Source organism: Misgurnus anguillicaudatus, chromosome 22 (genome assembly GCF_027580225.2).
Source record: "Misgurnus anguillicaudatus chromosome 22, ASM2758022v2, whole genome shotgun sequence".
Lineage (NCBI taxonomy): Eukaryota > Metazoa > Chordata > Actinopteri > Cypriniformes > Cobitidae > Misgurnus > Misgurnus anguillicaudatus.
Genome location: NC_073358.2, coordinates 22,467,838 through 22,490,732, shown reverse-complemented (window position 1 = coordinate 22,490,732; position 22,895 = coordinate 22,467,838). Strand labels below are relative to the sequence as shown.

Genomic DNA, 22,895 nt, shown 5'->3' with positions numbered 1-22,895 from the left:
ACATGAAGGTGACATGTTAAGGACAAGTATGGTAACCAATTTGTGTCCTCTGTGTACAGCAATTAACTGGATGGATTAAATGCAAAGTAGTTACACACACACACACACACACACACACACATTTTGGTGTTTCCATGTTTTGTGGGGGAATTCCATAGACATAGCCTAATGGTTTTTATACTGTACAAACTGTATATTCTACTCCCTAACTCCAACCATCACAGAAAACTTTCTGCTATAGATTTTCAAGAAACATCATTCTTTTTTATGCTTGTTTCCTCATGGGGACCTCAAAATTTCCCCTCAAGGTCAAAAAAATACTGGCATTCCTATCTTTGTAGATAGCACAGGTACATCACTAAGATGTCCGGTAAAGATCTGGAGATCTGGAATACATCTGGTGTGTAAACACATCTTATAAAGGTCTTAGAAAGAGCTGCTTTACATACATTCTAAATCAAAAATGACTTGCAGACGTGTTCAATATGTCATATTTCGAGATGTATGTGTGCTATCAGAGTAGGGACAATCGGTCCCCACAACGTGATAAATACCAGGTACACACACACAGACACACATTCTGGTTTCCATGTTTTGTGGGGATATTCCATAGATGTAATGCATTTTATACCATACAAACTGTATATTCTATTCCCCTTACCTACCCCATTCCCTAACCCATATCACAGAAACACTTCTCCTACTTCACATTTTCAAGAAACATTATTTTGTTTGATTTATAAGCTTGTTTCCTCATGGGGACATTAAAATGTCCTCACAAGGTCACAAAAATACTGATATTCCTATCTTTGTGGGAACAATTGGTCCCCACAACATGATAATTACCAGGTATACACATACACACACACACACACACACACACTTCAAGCCACCCCTGGAGCTGTGGCCAGCCATAAAGGTTATGATGTTTCTCCATCTCCATTGCATATTTGGACCCAGAGACTGTAACACTGACTTTGTAAAAAAGTAGATCTTTGTGCACTGTACAGGCTTTTTAAAAGACATTTGGAGACATGTGTGCAATTGATACATGTGCACGGGCAGTCATAGCCTAGTGATTAGAGTTGGGCTTGTAACCCACATGAGAGTTGCTGGTTTGAATCTCAGGGCTGGCAGGTGGCTACTGTGGTGGCCTTGAGCAAGGCACCTTTTTTGCTCCTCGGGTGCCCACTGCTCCGGGTGTGTGTTCAGTAATTGCAGTGCATCTGTTCACTACTCACTGTGATGGGTTAAATGCAGGAGTCACATTTCAGGTGTGTGTTGCATACTTGACAAGCATGTCACACATCCCTTCACTTTATGTAGGTATCAATGTTTACCCAGATTCAAGGACCAAATGTCCTGTTGGAACAGTGTTACTTTCCGTTTCTGTAAGAACAGAGATGTTTCTTGACATAAATACTTGGACTAAGGATTACGAATAGTTACAGGCTTTGACAGGTAAACCATTGTATGCTGTTATTTGTACAAACTGTTTAGAGTTTTTGACATTTGTATCAGAGAAATGTACCATCTTAAATGCCCTTATGGTCTATATGATACACATCCTCTGTTGTGGGCGTTCCAGTGGTAAAATTATGCATATACTAAAATGCTCATATATGGAGATATCCCTAGCCCCAACCACACTACTTTTTTAAACCCGAATCTTCAAGTGCTCGTAAGAACTGACATTAAATTACAATTGAATTAAATTTGATAATGATTTGAATTCTGATGATGATAAAGAAATACAGAAGGTGAATGTTACAGAATGTCTGCAAAAGACTACAGTTTTTGTCTAATTACCACAAAAAAAACTTTTTTCTTAACTATGTACATTGTACAAATGTTACTGATTGTACAGTAGCACTACGAAATAATCATGCTGTTAATGTTATTTGTTATTCACAATTTATGAGGTACTTTTATAAAAACAATAGTAAAATAGTACATTTAATAATAACTATTGATTGCAATATTGTAAATATAAAATAATATGTAAAAGGAAACATATAATTATCAATTTTATAACTATAGTTATAATCACAATATACAATATGTTGTATATACCCCGTCTGTGTATAACATATATAAACTTATAGACTACATATATACTTATTTTTAACTAGCCCAGTTCTTTGATAAATATGCATTAGAGTTGGGTAAAGATGAGGCAAGGACTCATGCACTGTGCAGATTAATGTTTATTAAACAACAAAAGATCATCAAAACGCTCCTCAATGTATATTCCTTTGTCAGTGTTTGAGAGGACTCAGGCAATACAGGGCTGGCAAAACGTCAAGGGTCAGGACTCCTGCAGGGAACCACAGAGGAGGAAAACAGATAGAGGACAAAAGGAGAAACATAGAAAAACAAAGGGTAACAGAGAACAGAGCGGGGGGACAAATTAACAAATACTATAAGAGGGAGCAGTCAAGATAAACTTAAAGGAATAGTCTACTCATTTTCAATATTAAAATATGTTATTACCTTAACTAAGAATTGTTAATACATCCCACTATTATCTGTGTGCGTGTACGTAAGCGCTGGAGCACGCTGCAACACTTCGATAGCATTTAGCTTAGCCCCATTCATTCAATGGTACCATTTAGAGATAAAGTTAGAAGTGACCAAACACATCAACGTTTTTCCTATTTAAGACGAGTAGTTATACGAGCAAGTTTGGTGGTACAAAATAAAACGTAGCGCTTTTCTAAGCGGATTTAAAAGAGGAACTATATTTTATGGCGTAATAGCACTTTTGGGAGTACTTCGACTAGGCGCAGTAACAACCTCCCTCTCCCATTATGAGAGGGAGAAGGGGAGCGTACTTTTCAGGCGAGTACTAACATATTTTAATATTGAAAATGAGTAGACTATTCCTTTAAGTGTACATGGCCAATAGATACACAGATCAATCAACATAGTTAAATGTTTTCAAATATCTGTATAGAAATACATAAAACAGTATAAAATATTAATGGTTAATATACATAAGGGTTTAGTGCAGTAAGCTTTTAAAAAAAAAAAAAAAAACATTACTTTATTCATCCGAATGAAAAAGTTCATAAGGCTCCCATGTGTCCTTCCACTTTACTCCACTGAAAAACAATATAAATGTAAAATATAAATATAAAAAAGTTAAAAAAAAATTCACCCTAACTGAAATTTATAAAAAAAAAAATAAGATGTAAGTAAAACTGTAGCATTTGAGTAGCAAAATATTAGTAGACAGAGAGAATAAAAATTACACAAACTTTTAAAACTGTAACAATATTTATGTTTATTATTTATATTACATTTATAATAATATTTTATATTTACAAACTAATAAAAAGTACATACCAGCCAGAGCAAGGCTGCCACCGAACCTTTGTTTCTTTATTCCCCTGAAAATAAGCAAATAGTAAGTTTAATTTTCGACATTTTAACTATTTTATTTAACAAAGAAATTTTACCACAAAGCTCTATGATCCTGCACAGAAATTTAATTTCAAGCCAAATAAAAACTCAATGTTACTTACATTTTTTGCTATTCTTGTTCCCAGGGTTTTTACAAATGGAAAGTGTTCTTTAAGTAAATGCACGGGACAGTCTAATAGGAAGAGAGCATAAACAATCATCTTATTATTTGAGAAGGACTGAGGCTTTAAACAACACAATGCCGGATGTAGGATAGAAAATAAAAGGCATATACAGTGTAGATGCAGAATGATGACATTGGATCTATTTTCCTACTAAAAAAAATCTAACACTCCTGTTTACCAGCATAAGGCCTAATTTGCATGTTGGTACTAACATAGGATGATAGCTACTAAAGCTAGTATGTGTTGGCTTTTAAATGCTGATATGATGCCAGCAAGTCCACAATAAAATTCACACGTCACATCTCTTATTTTTTTATAAATAGCTGAAAAGACCAAGACAATCATATAAAAGTTCAGTGTATATGGCCAAAAACTATTTTAATTGGTTACAACAAAATGTTTTTCATTTTGAACACCACATTCTTTTTGCCTGATGTGTTCATAGATTCTTTGATGTGTCTATAGATTCAGTAAACATGAATGTGTTAAAGGTATAGCGGAAGATTTCTGTTTTCCGGGTGGATCACCACTGTTATTGGTCATCCCAGATGTCAATCATTCTGATTATATGTTGACGTATAACTGTCGTACGTGCTCGCCTCTACGTTCGCTTTCTGCACATGCGCACTTTCACGTGTATGTGTGTTGTGCTACGGTTTCAACCATTCATTGAAGCTCGCGTTCTCACTGTGTTTTTTTTTTTCAATATGTCTGAGGGTCACAAGAGAAAAAGTGTCTACGAATTGTATGACAAGAAGAGAAAGGACTATAAAGAAAGAAACAAGACCAGAGTGTTGATGGGAGACTATTTCACACGCTGGCGTGAGCTAAAAGGACAGGTTGGGCTTCCCACGCGAAGTTTCTACTGAAAAGGTAAATTTTGTCATGCTATTTGGAGAAATCCATTTAAAATCACTACTAGTAAAAGTTCATGTAAGCTATGATTAGCGATGCTAGCCCTGGCACAAGTCACGAACCGCACAGACACTGTAAACATGCCGACAGCAACGAAGAGAAGAACTGAGCTCCTGCATGCTCTCTCTCTCTCTCTCTCTCTGTCTTGTGCACGCGTTTAACAGCCGTTTCCTCTCGGGAGGAGGGAGAGTGTTGCGTGTGCATTTTTTAAAAAACATGGAGGGGCGGTTATTTTAAATAATTCGGGAATCTCCAGCTATACCTTTAAATATTGTTATAAGCAAGCAAAAATTACATTCAGGGAATTACCTTTAATCTTGTACCGAAATTTGTTAGTTTGTGAGACAGGCAGATGAGGGACATTGGCAGCTGCAGAAAAAGTGTGTACATCAGCACTGTTGTCTTTTGGACCTAAAGAAAGTGTAAAATGACAGATTAGATAGACAAAAACTGGCAGACTGGATGAGGAAAGGACAAAAAAGATAGACAGGTCTAGGGAGGATGTATGGAATAATGGAAGGGAGAATGTATGGATGAGAGGATGTATGAATGTATGGATGGACATATAGAGAGTTGGCAGTATAAGTCTTACCTTTTAGTGATTTTGTGACAGGCAGATGAGGGACATTGGCAGCTGCAGAAAAAGTGTGTACATCAGCACTGTTGTCTTTTGGACCTAAAGAAAGTGTAAAGTGACAGATTAGATAGACAAAAACTGGCAGACTGGATGAGGAAAAGACAAAAAAGATAGACAGGTCTAGGGAGGATGTATGGAATAATGGAAGGGAGAATGTATGGATGAGAGGATGTATGAATGTATGGATGGACATATAGAGAGTTGGCAGTATAAGTCTTACCTTTAAGTGATTTTGTGACAGGCAGATGAGGGACATTGGCAGCTGCAGAAAAAGTGTGTACATCAGCACTGTTGTCTTTTGGACCTAAAGAAAGTGTAAAGTGACAGATTAGATAGACAAAAACTGGCAGACTGGATGAGGAAAGGACAAAAAAGATAGACAGGTCTAGGGAGGATGTATGGAATAATGGAAGGGAGAATGTATGGATGAGAGGATGTATGAATGTATGGATGGACATATAGAGAGTTGGCAGTATAAGTCTTACTTTTAAGTGATTTTGTGACAGGCAGATGAGGGACATTGGCAGCTGCAGAAAAAGTGTGTACATCAGCACTGTTGTCTTTTGGACCTAAAGAAAGTGTAAAGTGACAGATTAGATAGACAAAAACTGGCAGACTGGATGAGGAAAGGACAAAAAAGATAGACAGGTCTAGGGAGGATGTATGGAATAATGGAAGGGAGAATGTATGGATGAGAGGATGTATGAATGTATGGATGGACATATAGAGAGTTGGCAGTATAAGTCTTACCTTTAAGTGATTTTGTGACAGGCAGATGAGGGACATTGGCAGCTGCAGAAAAAGTGTGTACATCAGCACTGTTGTCTTTTGGACCTAAAGAAAGTGTAAAGTGACAGATTAGATAGACAAAAACTGGCAGACTGGATGAGGAAAGGACAAAAAAGATAGACAGGTCTAGGGAGGATGTATGGAATAATGGAAGGGAGAATGTATGGATGAGAGGATGTATGAATGTATGGATGGACATATAGAGAGTTGGCAGTATAAGTCTTACTTTTAAGTGATTTTGTGACAGGCAGATGAGGGACATTGGCAGCTGCAGAAAAAGTGTGTACATCAGCACTGTTGTCTTTTGGACCTAAAGAAAGTGTAAAGTGACAGATTAGATAGACAAAAACTGGCAGACTGGATGAGGAAAAGACAAAAAAGATAGACAGGTCTAGGGAGGATGTATGGAATAATGGAAGGGAGAATGTATGGATGAGAGGATGTATGAATGTATGGATGGACATATAGAGAGTTGGCAGTATAAGTCTTACCTTTAAGTGATTTTGTGACAGGCAGATGAGGGACATTGGCAGCTGCAGAAAAAGTGTGTACATCAGCACTGTTGTCTTTTGGACCTAAAGAAAGTGTAAAGTGACAGATTAGATAGACAAAAACTGGCAGACTGGATGAGGAAAAGACAAAAAAGATAGACAGGTCTAGGGAGGATGTATGGAATAATGGAAGGGAGAATGTATGGATGAGAGGATGTATGAATGTATGGATGGACATATAGAGAGTTGGCAGTATAAGTCTTACCTTTAAGTGATTTTGTGACAGGCAGATGAGGGACATTGGCAGCTGCAGAAAAAGTGTGTACATCAGCACTGTTGTCTTTTGGACCTAAAGAAAGTGTAAAGTGACAGATTAGATAGACAAAAACTGGCAGACTGGATGAGGAAAAGACAAAAAAGATAGACAGGTCTAGGGAGGATGTATGGAATAATGGAAGGGAGAATGTATGGATGAGAGGATGTATGAATGTATGGATGGACATATAGAGAGTTGGCAGTATAAGTCTTACCTTTAAGTGATTTTGTGACAGGCAGATGAGGGACATTGGCAGCTGCAGAAAAAGTGTGTACATCAGCACTGTTGTCTTTTGGACCTAAAGAAAGTGTAAAGTGACAGATTAGATAGACAAAAACTGGCAGACTGGATGAGGAAAGGACAAAAAAGATAGACAGGTCTAGGGAGGATGTATGGAATAATGGAAGGGAGAATGTATGGATGAGAGGATGTATGAATGTATGGATGGACATATAGAGAGTTGGCAGTATAAGTCTTACCTTTAAGTGATTTTGTGACAGGCAGATGAGGGACATTGGCAGCTGCAGAAAAAGTGTGTACATCAGCACTGTTGTCTTTTGGACCTAAAGAAAGTGTAAAGTGACAGATTAGATAGACAAAAACTTGCACACTGGATGAGGAAAGGACAAAAAAAGATAGACAGGTCTAGGGAGGATGTATGGAATAATGGAAGGGAGAATGTATGGATAAGAGGATTATGAATGGACAGATAGAGAGTTGGTAGTATAAGTGTTACTTTTAAGTGATTTTGTGACAGGCAGATGAGGGACATTGGCTGCTGCAGAAGAAGTGTGTACATCAGCACTAGAGTCTTCTGCTGTGAAATGGGTAATGTATGTGACTGGATCACAGGCACTTGTTCCTTGAGCAGGCATCTTGTAAAATAAAAATAAATGTTAAAAGGTCAAAATAACAATAAACATTATATTTTTTATGCCCAATTTGTTAAACATGCTAAAACAAAATCCTTACTTTCAAGAATACCTAAGTATGATGTCCTTCTAAAATAAAATTTGCTTTTGGACCAGTAATTCTCAATTCAGGACCCACTGTTGTCCACATTTTGCATGTTTTCCTTATTTAACACACCTGATTCAAAGCTTCATGAACTCCACTGGGTGTGTAGGAAAAGACAGACATACAAAATGTGGAGAGCAGTGAGAACCAAGGACTAGAGTCAATCTAAAAAATTTCAGGGGTGGTGAACATCAGTCCTGGAGTGCCGCCGTCATGCATAGTTTAGCTCCAACTCTAATCAAACACACCTGAACAGGCTGTTCACTAATGGATCACTATAAAGCTACAAGCAGGTAAGGTTTAATCAGGATTGGAGTTAAACTCTGCAGGACTGCAGCTCTCCAGTACCAACATTCACCACCCCTACTCTATATTGTAAAACAACATGTATAATGTGCATAATGTGTGGTTTTTAAATCACATGAAAGGTACAGCACTTTGAATGTGGTTAAGGTCTACATGAGATTATAATAACAATATCAAATTGTTACAGTCATTCTGTTTATGTTTCTGTTGGTTATATTCCTATTTTACATGCCATCCTTATTGATAATTCATTCTACACTAGTCAACATTTGAAAGGCATAAAAAAATTAATCAAAGTTGTCCAAAAACAAGAACAGGATTGAGAATTGGTTTAAAGACAACGTTTATGAAAGGTTTTGATCCACTTCCAATGTTGACTAGTATATTTAGCTGTTTTCCTATTTTCCTTTGTTTGATTTATTTCCACCATTGTGTTTTCTCAGTTTAGTTGTCTGGTATTGTCTGTGATTTTTTTGTTACTAGTTTTTGGATTAAATTTGCTCATAGTGCTTATGGCTGTAGTAAACCACACAATGAATTATATTTTATTAAATGGTGTCTGTGGCTATATTAATTGTACAACAATGTGCTTCAAACAAGTGAGCATACAATCGAACTGTTAACGGAGTGTAAGATCTTTACAGCATGAACTGAACTTTACATTTTAACAACAGTAGTTTAACATAGATCAAGTTTTTACATATATGCTTATTTATTTAAATCATACTAAATAAAGAGTTAACTTAAATCGTAATATAGAAATGCATATTCACTTTAGGTGAAAGTGAAGTTTACATGCAAAAGAACATACCTTTGGGGGTGGAGCAATGACATTTTCCAAGTTAGGAAAAGGGGGATTTGTCAGGCGGGTAGATTTTGGAGGTGAAGCAATAGCTGAAACTGGTAAAGTGAGCTTGTGAGTTATTGTGGGAAACAACATAGATGTATCAATGCAAATGACATCAAAGGTTTTTGTAACTGTTACAAAATGTGATGCTTAATAATTAATTAGATGGTTGTGTACATTTGGTAAATCTAGAAAAGACAGCTGTTATTCATTAACAAAATAGATTATACATAATTACCTTTAGTTTTCTCCAGGATTCTCTTTTTAATTGGTGGCTGGAAGGTGAGAGAGGGTTCTTCTGAGAGATCCACTGGAGTAAGGATTAAAGTTACAACATTCTCTTCGTCAATGCTGGCCCTGGGATTATCCTCTTTATGGAAGGCTGTGGTATTAACTCCAGCACTGACAACACAATCTTCCTCACTGGAGAACATGCTTTGGCTGCTTTCAACTTCACTGTCCTGGGCAGAATATTTAACTGTAAAATAAGTAGCACAAAAGCAGTCAGATCGATGGCTGAATAAATGTCTATTTCTACAGTCAAAAAAGCCTTATACTGACATAGCCTGAAAGGCTGCTCTGTTAGAAAGGACCCATTCCAAATGTTTCGCTAAAAGGTATGGTCAGAACTAACATAAAATATCTTTAACAGTACAGTTACCTTTTAGAAGACTTGAGAAAATATTCTTAATGGTTTCAATGGACAACTTCTCCTCTGGGGATGAAAAGGAACTATCAGTTATCACGTCAGTTGTAAAAGACCCTGACATATTCCTCTTCCCCAAGAGCAGAACAGGATATCTTCCCAAAGCCTGCATTTTGTGCATCTGTAATCACAAGAGAAAAACATTAGTTGGACACTAATATTAAAATACTAAATGTAAAATCATAAACCTATTTAAATAGTAATAAAATGTTTACTACAATTAATAAGCCAGTTTAAATTAAATTTACTGCTAAAACATACTTAATCAGTGGAAGACAGGAAAGATTTCTGGAATCTTTTAAAAACAAACAGTGGTTACTTACTTCACATTTCAGCTTTATCTGAGGCCAAACACACATGCTAACATATAGACACACATATACACATGCAGATACAATAAAGGGCAACTTCAACATTGGAATGTATTAATGACTTACCAGAACATTCGCTGAATTTACAAGTTTACAGAAATTATTTGCTACTTTCATATTTTTGACCCATTTCTCATTTATTTTTTGTTTGGCTACTTGTATAGCTTTTTTCATTTCTTGTTTTTGTCCGCAGTGTTTGCAAGTTTTGCAAGCCACAGAAATGTGAACATTGCATGATTTACACTTTTTGAATGTTGATCCAGGCATCCTGTGACACACGCAAGTGAATACCTGTAAAAAATCATTCAATGCAATGTTATATAGGTTTGCTTCTACAAAATAGCATAGATCAATACAATTTTCATGGTTAACGTTGCTGGTGTGGTGTTGTGTTAGAGTTAAAATTAAACATGTTAAAGCTGGTCCAAGCCGTTTTAAGATAGTAATGAGCAAAAAAGCCGGTCTAAGTTAATTAGGAAATGGGTTAAGTGAGCTTTTTCAAGTGTAATATGAACTGGTGCATTAAATATCTTACATTTACACAGTACAGTACTTAGTGTAAGGGATAACATTAGCATATGCCGCAGACACTTTAATACATTATAAAATTTGAACGTTTTTCGCGTAAAACGAGAAACTACACGTGAAGACCATGCAACTATACACACACTAAAATTATATTTTACTTTGAATACAATATCAGCTAACAAATAATATAAATAAGGAAACTGTTGGTTGGATGGATGGATGGCTTACCTGTACCGCTATATTTCTTTGCACACAGTGCGCGGGAGATGCAAAAGGCGTGACCGGAAGTGGTCCAAGCAAAGCGAAAAAAAAAAATGCGTACCTGATAACATAGCATGTTAAATATTATACAACCCCCCCAAAATACATGCAGATGTTTCTACTAAACTTCCATAACGAAATATGAGCCAAATGCCAAATGGTATTGCTTTTGATAAGTCTAGGCTAACTATATATAGTTTATTTCGTTTTAGTTATTAAAGCATATGCTAATTATAATATTTTTTTTATAGATTTTTACTATATTTTATTTCATTTTTTTATTATTACGCGTCCTCTGAAATACGTCACGTGATTGGTCGCGACATACACCCTTAACCAACCATGATTTTACCCGTTTTTATCTATCTATTTTCCTTTCTCTTCCCTTATTATTTTTTTTAATGTATGTTATTCCTTGTGTTATTGCATATGACAATAATGTATGTCTAACATACTTATGTTCTGTAAAAAACATGATTTTACTACAAGTGATTATTAAAAAATTATGCTACAACGCGAGAGTGTGACACTAATGTCATGCGTCCTGAAAGAATCATTTTTGTATTGTTTTGCAAAGCGTTAAAATCGTGATAAGGAGAATTATTTCAACACATCTCAAATAAAAACAACGGACAAGCACAGACACCAGAAATGTTTTTTATTGGGTATAAAATGATTAGCAACAGAGGCACATTGCCCATGACTTTTTGAATGCTTTTGTTTAATTGGTGACCTACGTGCCATTCTTCCCGGACCCGTCCTGGCCAGGATTTCGGTGCGTCTTCCGGAAGTCGTATTTTTGACCGCATACGCCATTCAGTTAAAAAAAATAAGAAATACCATCGTAGTTTTATTCTTACATTAAAATGTAACGGTTGTTTTTAATAATACTAATAATCCTCTAAGACTTTTGAGGTCGACAAATACGATTTCCGGAAGACGAACCCGAAATCCTAGCCAGGCACGTATGGTCACCCCTGACACCTTTTGTAAGTAAAACTGGTGCTCTTACAGTTTATTGGCGTGTGTTGCAACTTCTTGCACTCAGTAAATGCACAATTGTTTATAAGAATAAAGGGATTTGCAGCATTTAAACTCGTAAGGTGTGTAGGCAATTTAGTCCAAAACCGAAATCATATAATGTCCGAGTATGCCAGTAATTTAACGTTAGAGGCGGTATGTCTGTAATCCATAATTTGGGCTGCCAACTCGCGTACGTGTCGATAGTCTTTCATTTGTCCAAAAACTGCTGTTTTGCGATAACAGCTTTTCCCAGAAGAGAACACTTTTTATTTCCTTCAGCGTACATTATGATTTTAAAGGTTCAGACAAAAAATTGAACAGGGGGCTTACAGTAACTCCAGCAGAGAACTTTCCTTCCTGCATAGCGGGGCGGTAACAACATGCGACTGAGACTGACGTCATCTCACATTCTCTATACGTAAGCATTTTTACGTAATTAATGTGAAAAAACGTAGGAATTTTACGTTTTTGAAGCCTTAATACGTGCATATTATACGTATAGGCATCTATTTAAACGTCTCACGCATACGTTTGCAATAGACATATTTTACGTACAAATAGATACGTATTTGCATGAGATCACGTTGTGCTGCATGCAGTAGTTGCTCTGAACCAATAAAAACAAAGTTTAAATCAAACATGTCAAATTACTGTCATGTTATATTGTCATCATTTTATACTATATATAAGCAACATAAACAGATAAGATAAGTTTCTTTTTTCTGTCCCCAAACCCTTACAAAATCCTTTGCTTGGCCGCTTGACATGAATGTGGTTCTGAGGGAACAGCAGTGTTTCCCCATGCTGAACTCACTAAAACCCACATTTGTCAGCCTGACAGACCACGAGGTGTGCATGTGTGCATTAAGGTGCAATACAAGAAATCCTAGATGACCAGATGCAGATGGTGGCACAGTTTAGTTACTCCCTGGGCAGACCAGTAGTTCTGGGGAAAAGGGGCTAGTTGTCACATTTTTTCCTACAGCGAATATTTCTCAGCGTGAGAACATTTTAATAGCCACATAACTTCAAGATTTTGCTGTAATACAGCAATTAAACACTTCCAGTCTTAAAGGTCTGAAAGATAGATGTTTTTTAACATATGTTCAGTGGCGGCCGGTGCCTCCTTATTTTTGAGAAGGCAACAAAAGCAAAATATGTGTTATATGTGTGTCTCATCATGTCAAAATATGAGTTTGGATGCATCATGGGAACCTATGTGCATTGCGTGCAATATGTTATTGAAAGGGTTCATGATAAAAGAGACACATCACTTCCATCACTTCACTAAACTCTAGATTAAGCAAGTATCTAGCAAACGTGAGCGTCTCCTTTATTATAAATCCTTATGGATCATCTGTAGCAGGCATGTATTTTTCAGACTGATCTCACGGAAAGTTGTGTTATAGTCACAAAAAATTTGATTAATTTATTTGTGTCCATGGCACGAATTTCAGCTTTTTGGTGCCTTGAGCACGAATGTCTTTTTTGTGTGAGTCGCACAAATTTCTATAAATAATTTTTTGTGTCTGTGGCACGACTTTCTTTTTCGTGGCATTTTATGTATTATGTATGTGTTTTTCCTATTTTCTTAACATTGTTGCTAGGGGTTAGGGTTAGAATCACTTTCTGTTACATTTTTGGACATCCTAACTCTAACCCCAACTCCAGGTGAGAATAGTTTTAAAAGCAGAAGAAAAACATGTAGAAACCAATACATAAAAGTACATCCTAACCCAAACCCCAAATCGAACCCCTAAGCGACAATGATTTAAAAATAGGGGGAAAAATGAGATACAATACATAAAATGACACGAAAAAGAAAGTTGAGCCACGGACACGAAAAACTATTTATAGAAATTCGTGCGACTGACATGAAAAAGACATACGCGACCAAGGCACGAAAAAAGCTGAATTTCGTGCCATTGACACAAATAAATTAATCAAATTTTTCGTTACTATAACACGACTTGCCATAAGATCATGTTGGTATTTTGACATGACGCACAATGGACATAGGTTCACATGACGCACCAAACACATATTTTGACATGGTGATCCACACACATGGCGATGTTTTGACGAGTTTCACATTCGTGCCTCCTCAGAAAATAAGTTATGAGCCATCACAGCATATGTTACCTCTACCCTGTCTCACGGCAAGTCGTGTTATTGTCACAATAAAAATTTTTTTAATGTTTTTGTGTTACTGACACGATTTTTCGCTGTTTTTCGTGCCTCTGGAGCATGAATGTCTTTTTTGTGCCATCCAGGACGAATTTCTATAAGTTTTTCCCCATCTGTGCCATGACTTTCTTTATTGTCTCACTTTATATTTTTTCTCATCGTTTTTTCCTATTTTTAACCCTTTGCCGCCATTGACGAGATAACTCGTGAATGAAGAGCAAACGCTTCCCTGCCAATGACGAGAATTCCCAGCTTTCCGCAATACCGCTATTATCCAACAGGTGGCACTTCAGCAACTTATACAACCCAGAAGTAGATCCTCACGTGAAACAGAAAGAACTCCATGTATGTTTTAAAGATTGCTCTGCATCTGATCTTTATCAAAAGTCCTTCACAAAAATGGAATTATCTCAGCTTTTTGGTAAAATTTGGGTGTTTTTGATGAAAAAAAAAACTCTCATATTTGAGAGGTGATAAAAAGAGAACTAATGAAGGTAGGATTAAACTTTTTTTGTTGTTGTTTTAAGCAGAGGGTCTGTTTTTTCATTTGATATATTGTTTGTTTATATATTTAAAGAAGAACATTTTCTGGAAGGCATTAAACTTTTGTAAAAATCATGAAAATGCTGGCGCTGGCTGGCATCTTTTTTAAAAACGCTGGCGGGGAAAGAGTTAAATGATTGTAGCTTGGGATTAGGGTTGGATTCGGGGTTTGCGTTAAAGGGACTGTAAGTAAGATTTTAAGTGTTTTATTAATCAAAATCAATGTCTTTATTCATAAATATGTCCTCGTTGGTGTCAAATGACCTCGGCCAGTGATCCGACTTTTCTTTTTAAGCTTATAATTTCTTCTCTTTACTTACATTGAACGGGTAAGTCCAAGGAGGCTTCCATGTCGTTCTGCCATACTGATAAACCATAATAGCAGAGAGGGACAAAAGGCACTAGTCGACCAATGCGTTTCCACAACGCGTTTTCTTTCAGAACACTTGAACCAGCTGAAACAGACAAGGAGATCAGTGAGTACATAACGGCTACCGTAGTTGCAGCACACATTTGGACTACAGCCCTCTACTTCCTGCTTTAATGACGTCACTAGAACAGTTTTTCGACTAAACTCCGCCCACAGGAATACGTCAGTCGCCAGCTAAGCTAACGGCAAGCTAAGCTGCTATCGAATCACAACACACTAAACAAGCTACACAATCAGAACTCGTTACGTATTTCTGGAGGAGGGACTTCATAAAACAAGTAAGACATCAGCCTGTTTTGAGGACAGTGAAAACAGCGCTGTACAGATAAGTAAATTATGTGAAAAATACTGCATTTTTTTACACGTGAAACATGAACACATGTTATATTGCACACTAACCCAAACCCCAAGCGACAATGGTAAAAAAATAGGAAAAAAACAATGAGAAAACAAAAAAGAAAATGAGACGATAAAGACACAGACACGAAATTTGTGCAGAGTGGAACTAAAAAGACATTCGTACTCCACAGGCACGAAAAACAGTGGAAAATCCTGCCAATAACATGAAAACATTAATCAAATTTTCCGTGACAATAATACGAATTTCCGTGAGATTGATGGTTACGTAAGGGATAATGTAGAGGCAGCCGGTAGTTATTGGGAAATAAGCCCCGACAGTGTGATCAGGACCCGACGCGAAGCGGAGGGTCTTGTATCACACTGAAGGGGCTTATTTCCCAATAACTACCGGCTGCCTCTACATTATCCCGCTTATTACACGGCTACTTGCCACATAAGAAAAAAAACTGAACATGAATATGAATTTTAAACATTTTATTGGCTTATTTGTTTTAAATTAACATTTTTATCCTTCCGCGAAACTTTGCACAGATGCATAAAATGATCGTAATACCTTATTAAGATCCGCTGCTTCATACTTGTCTGTCTCCATTTTTTCTCTTTTAGCCAGTCTTTGAGAAGTTTTAATGCCCATTCTGTATTTTTGTGTGTGTTGGCTTCGTAGCTGTCATGCTCTATTTTGTCAAGTTCAGTCTCAGTAAGCTGTCTGTGTCTTGTGGTGGTTGTCCAGTGTTTGTCACAAGATGGCGCCAAGCACACAGTAATCTTTATTGATCTTTATTGGCGCGGAGCGATTTTACTCGTGCAAGTAGTCCGGCTATGCGTTATTAATTTGGAGCGGTTATTATTTGAAAAGAACGAACCTGCAAATGTCTCAACTGACCAATCAGAATCAAGCATTCCACAGAGCCGTGTAATAACTATATATAAATTTTCCCTTTGAGGAACCAGTATTTACCTTTTAGGTACCAATGTGTACCTTTGAGGTACCAATATGCACCATTTGGGTACAAAAGTGTAAAGGTACCTCCCCAGTGACACCTTTTGTACCTTTTTATAACTTTTTTTTGAGAGTGTTACGTTTTTGGTTTTCCTTATGTCTCTATGTCTTTACTAATATTTACCATATAAGCTGTTTTCCAACAATGCAAAACTGTGTAAAGGGCTCCTAAAATAAACTTCAACTGAATTGTTTTTTTGGTAACACTTTACAATAAGGGTGCACTAATAATCATGAATTCATGCTTAACTAATGCACAGATAATACTGAATTAATGTATTACTCATGATTATCCAAGCTATTCATTAGCTATTCATTAATGATTGCCTCATTAGCAACTAATGAAGAGTCTGTCTGATTAATATATTAGTTCATATATGAATTGTTATTAATTAAACATGTAATTGTGGATTAATTCCATCATCACTTATTTTATGAACTAATAGTGTTAATTAATTTGTTAATTACCACAATGAACTTCCAGATAATACAGGTAAACTAATATGCATTAATATATTATTAATTACAGCATTAGTAGTGTGTTAATTAATACTATGACTAAATAATGAGTTAATAATGATGTGCCTCAACAAGTAAAGTCACAACATAATGATATATTTGCAAACCATTAGCTAACGATGAATTAATAATGAAAGACCATCACTAGAGTTTATAAATGCTATTTATTAAACACTGGTTTCCAAAAACATCACCAAAAACACATTTCCATAACACACTACATTTAAACACAACATTAAAACATTAAAAATATATATAAAATGAAATAATATAAAAATAATACAAAAAGAACACTGATCAAAATTAGTCCACACGTTCAGATACCTCATAGTTATCCGTATTAATCTGGGACCCGTGCTAATACATAACACAAATGTACATTTTTAAGTCCAACCGTTTCAGACTGTCAGTCGTACAAGTGAATCAAACTGTGATAGACAAAACACATGCACAGACAAATCCAAATTAAACCCTGCGGCTCGTGACGACACATCGATGTCCCAAGAAACGATCGGTTTGTGTGAAAAACCAAACAGTATTTATTTTTTACCTCTATCCATTTTTTACACTATCCATAGCAACACGTGCATTCACTTCATCGTCTTATTCATCTAATGTCTAATGGCGGGTTGCGAAACAACTTCATACGTGCATACCGCCCCCTAGTGTATTGGGTGCACGGCATGAGGGCGCTTATAAACTATACGGGGCTCCCGATACAATAGGTGGCAGTATGCACCTATAAAGTTGTTTCACAACCCGCCATTAAACGTTAGATGAATAAGACGGTGATGTGAAAAATAAATAAAACGGAGATGTGAAGGCACGTGTTGCTCTGGGGATAGTGTTGTATTAGAGGTAAAAACTATTTATATAAATACTGTTCGGTTTTTCACACAAACCGATCGTTTCTTAGGACATCGATGTGTCGCCACGAGCCGCAGGGTTTAATTTGGATTTGTCTGTGCATATTTTTTTGTCTATCAGAGTTTGATTCACTTGTACGACTGACAGACTGAAACGGTTGGACTTAAAAATGTTCATTTGTGTTATGTATTAGCACAGGTGCCAGATTAATACGTATAACTGTGAGGTATCTGAACGTGTTGTCTAATTTTGATCAGTGTTCTTTTTGTATTATTTTTATATTATTTCATTTTATATTATTTTTTAAAATGTTTTAATGTTGTGTTTAAATGTAGTGTGTTATGGAAATGTGTTTTTGGTGATGTTTTTGGAAACCAGTGTTTAATAAATAGCTTTTATAAACTCTAGTGATGGTCATTAATTATTAATTAATCATTAGCTAATGGTTTGCAAATATATCATTATGTTCTGACTTTACTTGTTGAGGCACATCATTATTAATTATTATTTAGTAATAGTATTAATTAACACACTACTAATGCTGTAATTAATAATATATTCATGCATATTAGTTTACCTGTATTATCTGGAAGTTCATTGTGGTAATTAATAAATTAATTAACACTATTAGTTAATAAAAGAAGTGATGATGGAATTGATCCACAGTTGCATATTTAATTAGTGGCAATTCATGTATGAACTGGTGTATTAATCAGACAGACTCTTCGTTGGTTGCTAGTGGGGCAATCATTAATGAATAGCTAATGAATAGCTTAGATAATCATTAGTAATACATTAATTCAGTATTATCTGTGCATTAGTTAAGCATGAATTCATGATTATTAGTGCACCCTTATTGTAAAGTGTTACCGTTTTTTTTTTAAGACAGCCTTTCCCTGTGTGACAATGACAACTAGCCCCACTTTTCACTATATGTTGCAGAAAAAATAAACTAAAATGTACTAAAAGCAATAGAGAAGTTTCATGGAGGAGTAAAAAAAGGAGTAACAAATATGACAATACAAAAAAGTTGTAGACAATGTTGACAAAATAAAAGTAATGTGCAATGACAAGATTGATAGAGATAGAGAGATAGAGAGAGAGAGAGATGTTCTACTGTGAATCAGTTGTGAAACTGCCTCTGTGTCTAATGTTTCACACCTGTGAGACACTGAAACAGAGAGGTCAAAGAGGGGATGGACAGTGCAAAGCCCCCATGTGGAAGACAAGCTGACAGCAAAACATGCTGGTCTGTCTGTGATATCTGTTTTAGCTGCTGTTCAGGACCTGTCCCTACAAGCTCCTCTCTCTTTCTTCTTTACCTTCATTGCTAAGTTTTCCAAACAGGAAATTCAAATGTCTGGAATGCATACTGAAGTAAAGTGGTTAATTCCCAAGGGATCAATCCCACATCATGGTCTAACTCCTTGAGTCCCATGCTGTATTTCACATTTTGACATCTGGACGGTTTAAGTGAAGTAACAGCCCTGCCATCTCACCACTCGGAGGGCTGCACTGAGATCATACAGAGATCATTATCATACAGTCTAGACTTTAGTATCAAGGCTACTCAACATCTGCAAGCAGGCCTTTACAGTAAATGCTTAGGTCCGGGGACCTAGATCGCATGAAAGATCACCTCATATGATCCAATTGTTTCCATACAGGAAGCTTGAAGCGGGGAGATATGAGCTATGTAAGGAATGCAGATAATGGCTAAGAAATAAACAAACAAATAGCAAGAAATTAGCTGGTTGCGTCAGTAGCAGCGCACACGTGAATCGTTTTGATAAAGATTTGACATGGAAAAAGTGAGCAAGGAGCAAGAGGAAAGCGTGAAAGGGGCTAAAAAAGACACGAGTTTGTGTTCTGACTCTAAGCCTCATTAATATGTCAAGTGCAGGGAAAATATTACCATGGTGAGGATGGAAAGTTTTGATGTTAGATTAGCTGAGATGTTAAGAGACTTTTATGATTTAACAAAGTTGTCGACATGTGTTTCTGGAACGTAATAAAGACTTAGATAAGGAGAGCTTGGGGAATTGTAATATTCTGAAGAATTATAAATAAAATCATAAAAAGTCTGAATACACAAACACATTATGCCTTATTTGATTTTTGTTACAAAAAAATTTGCTGTTTAAAAGAGCTAATCGTCACTTCAAAAAAGCTAAACACAGTTGAGTGATTCTCGCCAAATTAGACTTATGAGGTGTCATGAAACATCTCTTCATGCACATGTACCTCATGTACATCATACAAACCAATTTTATTGTTTTTTCCACATTTAAAGCAACACTATGTAGTTTTTGTACCTTTAAATAATGTCTCTAAAATTATTTCAGTGATAGAACAACTTTTAACTGGACAAATTGTACTGTTGCTGCAACCTGAGCAGCCTCCTAGCTGCTACAAGCACACTCTGAAAGTGGCGGTGGAGGGTAGAGCACACAGCCCCGCCCCTCCCCCTGCCTGCAGAAGAGTGTCTGATACCAGGCACTGTTGCGCTTTTCAACCACATGGGGGAGCTGTAAGTCATTTTACATGGAAACTACATAATGTTGCTTTAAGAGGAAAATTGTCATTACCGTAACCTGTCCATGACTGGATTTAGGTTATTTGACATGCAAATATTTATAATAGAAAAATCTAAAAATAAAAGGCTTTAGTGCATGTTATACTATAAACATTTACAGTAAAGAAACATGTGGCATTTGGTGATCATTGGTGAATGTAGAGACAATAATAAGAAATATAAATGTGTCCAAGAAAATTTTTCTCATCCTCCGTAACAATTTTCAATCATTGTTAAGCCCTCAAGGAACTAACATTTTCAAAAATATATATATATTGTTTTAAGTTTTGTGACACTCAAGATGGCTACCAGGTAAGCAGTTCTTATTTTTTCTCTCCAGATAAAAGTTGAAATTTTGTTTGTCATAGTACCTACACAAATTTTTAGCTCTCATTACCGAAACATGAGTTTGTAAATTCATACATTTAAAGTAATATTGTGTTGCGGTAATGATACTTTTTATAATGATAATCTAAAAAATTTAAATAATTTGATAGGAAATATTTTTTAAATCCTCTAAAATTATAGTAAGTTCAAACCTTAATCTTATATGTGCAAAAAAAATGGGCTTCAAGGCCTTTTTAAAAAAAATCGACACCACCTAAGTCTGGATTTCGTGAGAATCACCCAGTTTGAATTAATAGTTTGTCATCTAGTCATTTAGCTTTTCCTTTATTATTATAGTTGACTGGCATACAGTGTAAGTTGACTGACACCTCCAAAACAGACACTTTAATGGATATAAACAGCTGTTTTAGCATATCTGTGTCAATTATATTATTTTAGGCTTTGGACCTCTTTGAAGTTCTGTCATTGAGAGTGGATCAAAACCCCCTCCCTACCACACCAGCTGACTTCAAGCTATTAACTGCGACATCTGTACTCTCTTCCTGTGATGTCACAGTCCAAAGTATGTGAAGAACCCCATGCTTGTTTGTTGTTTTGGTTTAGCCACAGTATAAACAAACACATACAACAAATTCAGTACCAATTAAGTGTGTAAATGTTATTTTTATTGGCTTTTGTATATTATTTTTTAATGTTCTATAATTTGTTTAAAAATAATGTACACAAACTAAAAACACTGTACATATTACCATATGTTTTTTTTCAATGAGGTAAGAAGATGTAAATTGGGAAGTCTAACAGAGTTAGACTCTGAGCTCAGTGGTTAGACTGAAGACGAGCGCCCTCTTCTGGCTTCCAATAAATAAAAACACATTAGGAAGTCTGTGTGTAATTTAATAATGTTATTTAACTTAAAGTCTGGAGAACTTCTCATATCTCGGCCAGCGTTACATTTACGTGGTATTAAATTGTAATAATCAGAAATGTATTAAACAAATGTAAAAAGAGAAGTTTCATGTAGCCTACTGTATATTAGTTTAATATATCCTTCAACAACGCCTTCATGCAATATTGCAATAAGCTATAAAATGCTATATAAAAGCTATAAATATCAGATCATATGGAAAAATATGTCAAATGAATCCTGGAAAATAAAATTAACATGGACATTTGAACATTTTCTTGTTTCATTTTATGTACAAAACATCTACGGCTATTGAGCTGTGCATAGATTTGTGGTATGGTTTTTGTGTGTGAGATAAGAAAGTATACACATGCCTTTGTGATTAATACTTGCTTTTCTGACAGAAGTTGTTTGTATGTCTTGGAGCAATTAGTGCAATGTTTTTCTTTCTCCAGAGTTTAGGAGCTCAATCATGAAACATGGACACACAGGAGACCTTAATTAGAACAATAATTAGCCTGTGCTTAAAGTCCATTACTGTAACTAGTGCACAAGTTGATCAGGAATAGCGATCCCACTGGGGGGAAAGACCAGCCCATGGAGAATCAGGAGAATTGGATGAATTACAGAAGGTTTGCTGGGAAAAAGAGCAGCTCATAGCTCCAGGCCTAAAGAGGCCCAATCCCTGACATAAAGATTAGATCAAGATAAATTGGGAAATTTTCCTTGAAATAAGTAAGGTGGGGCAGAGCTAAATAGTGAGTGAGAGAGAGAGAGAGAGAGACAAAAAGACAAAGAGTGACAGAGAGAGAGAGTCCTAATGAGAGGTCAGAGGCTGTCTTGGGTGAAATAAGAGAAATCACATGTGTGCACGTCTGACACTGGAGAGTACAAAAAGCCCTAACTGGTAGACTTCATTTTTATTATGATAGTATGAGTATATACCTAAATATTACTAAGGACTAAGGATAAAAACTGACCACCAGGCAAAATGACCAGCCAAAGCAGGCCTATAGGTACCTAATGTTTGCAGTATGGTTTTAATATGGGTTCAACATGGAGACCTTGTGTCAAGGGTGTGGGTCAGAGTTTGGTGGGACAACATATGGTCTGATTCTTTTCCCACACCTCAGAGTACTGTATGCACACCCTAATGGAATCTGACCACATTTTGAACTGTTGTCAACTGATGTCAAAATGTAAAAAAAAACATTTTTAAATAATATTATGATACATTATACTTGCGTATGTTCAGTACCATTTTCAGTTTTAAGGTATAAGGCTAAATCATGGAAGTATCTCACTACATCATGACCAGTGATTAAATTTTTTTTGAAGACCACCAGTGATGTCATCATAATGAGT

At 36.0% G+C, this 22,895-nt stretch overlaps 1 long non-coding RNA gene across 2 annotated transcripts; it reads right to left on the bottom strand.

Annotated features, from left to right (window-relative positions):
• Positions 1 to 9,068: 9,068 nt before the first annotated feature.
• On the bottom strand, positions 9,069 to 11,597 carry LOC141358858 (uncharacterized). Of its 2 annotated transcripts, none has more exons than XR_012365350.1 (3): positions 10,742 to 11,597; positions 9,570 to 10,276; positions 9,069 to 9,386 (listed from the first exon to the last, which is right to left on the bottom strand). It is a non-coding gene; the product is annotated as an uncharacterized lncRNA (long non-coding RNA). The 2 variants fall into 2 exon arrangements; XR_012365351.1 differs by having other exon boundaries at positions 9,073 to 9,386; positions 9,570 to 9,735; positions 9,876 to 11,597.
• Positions 11,598 to 22,895: the final 11,298 nt, after the last annotated feature.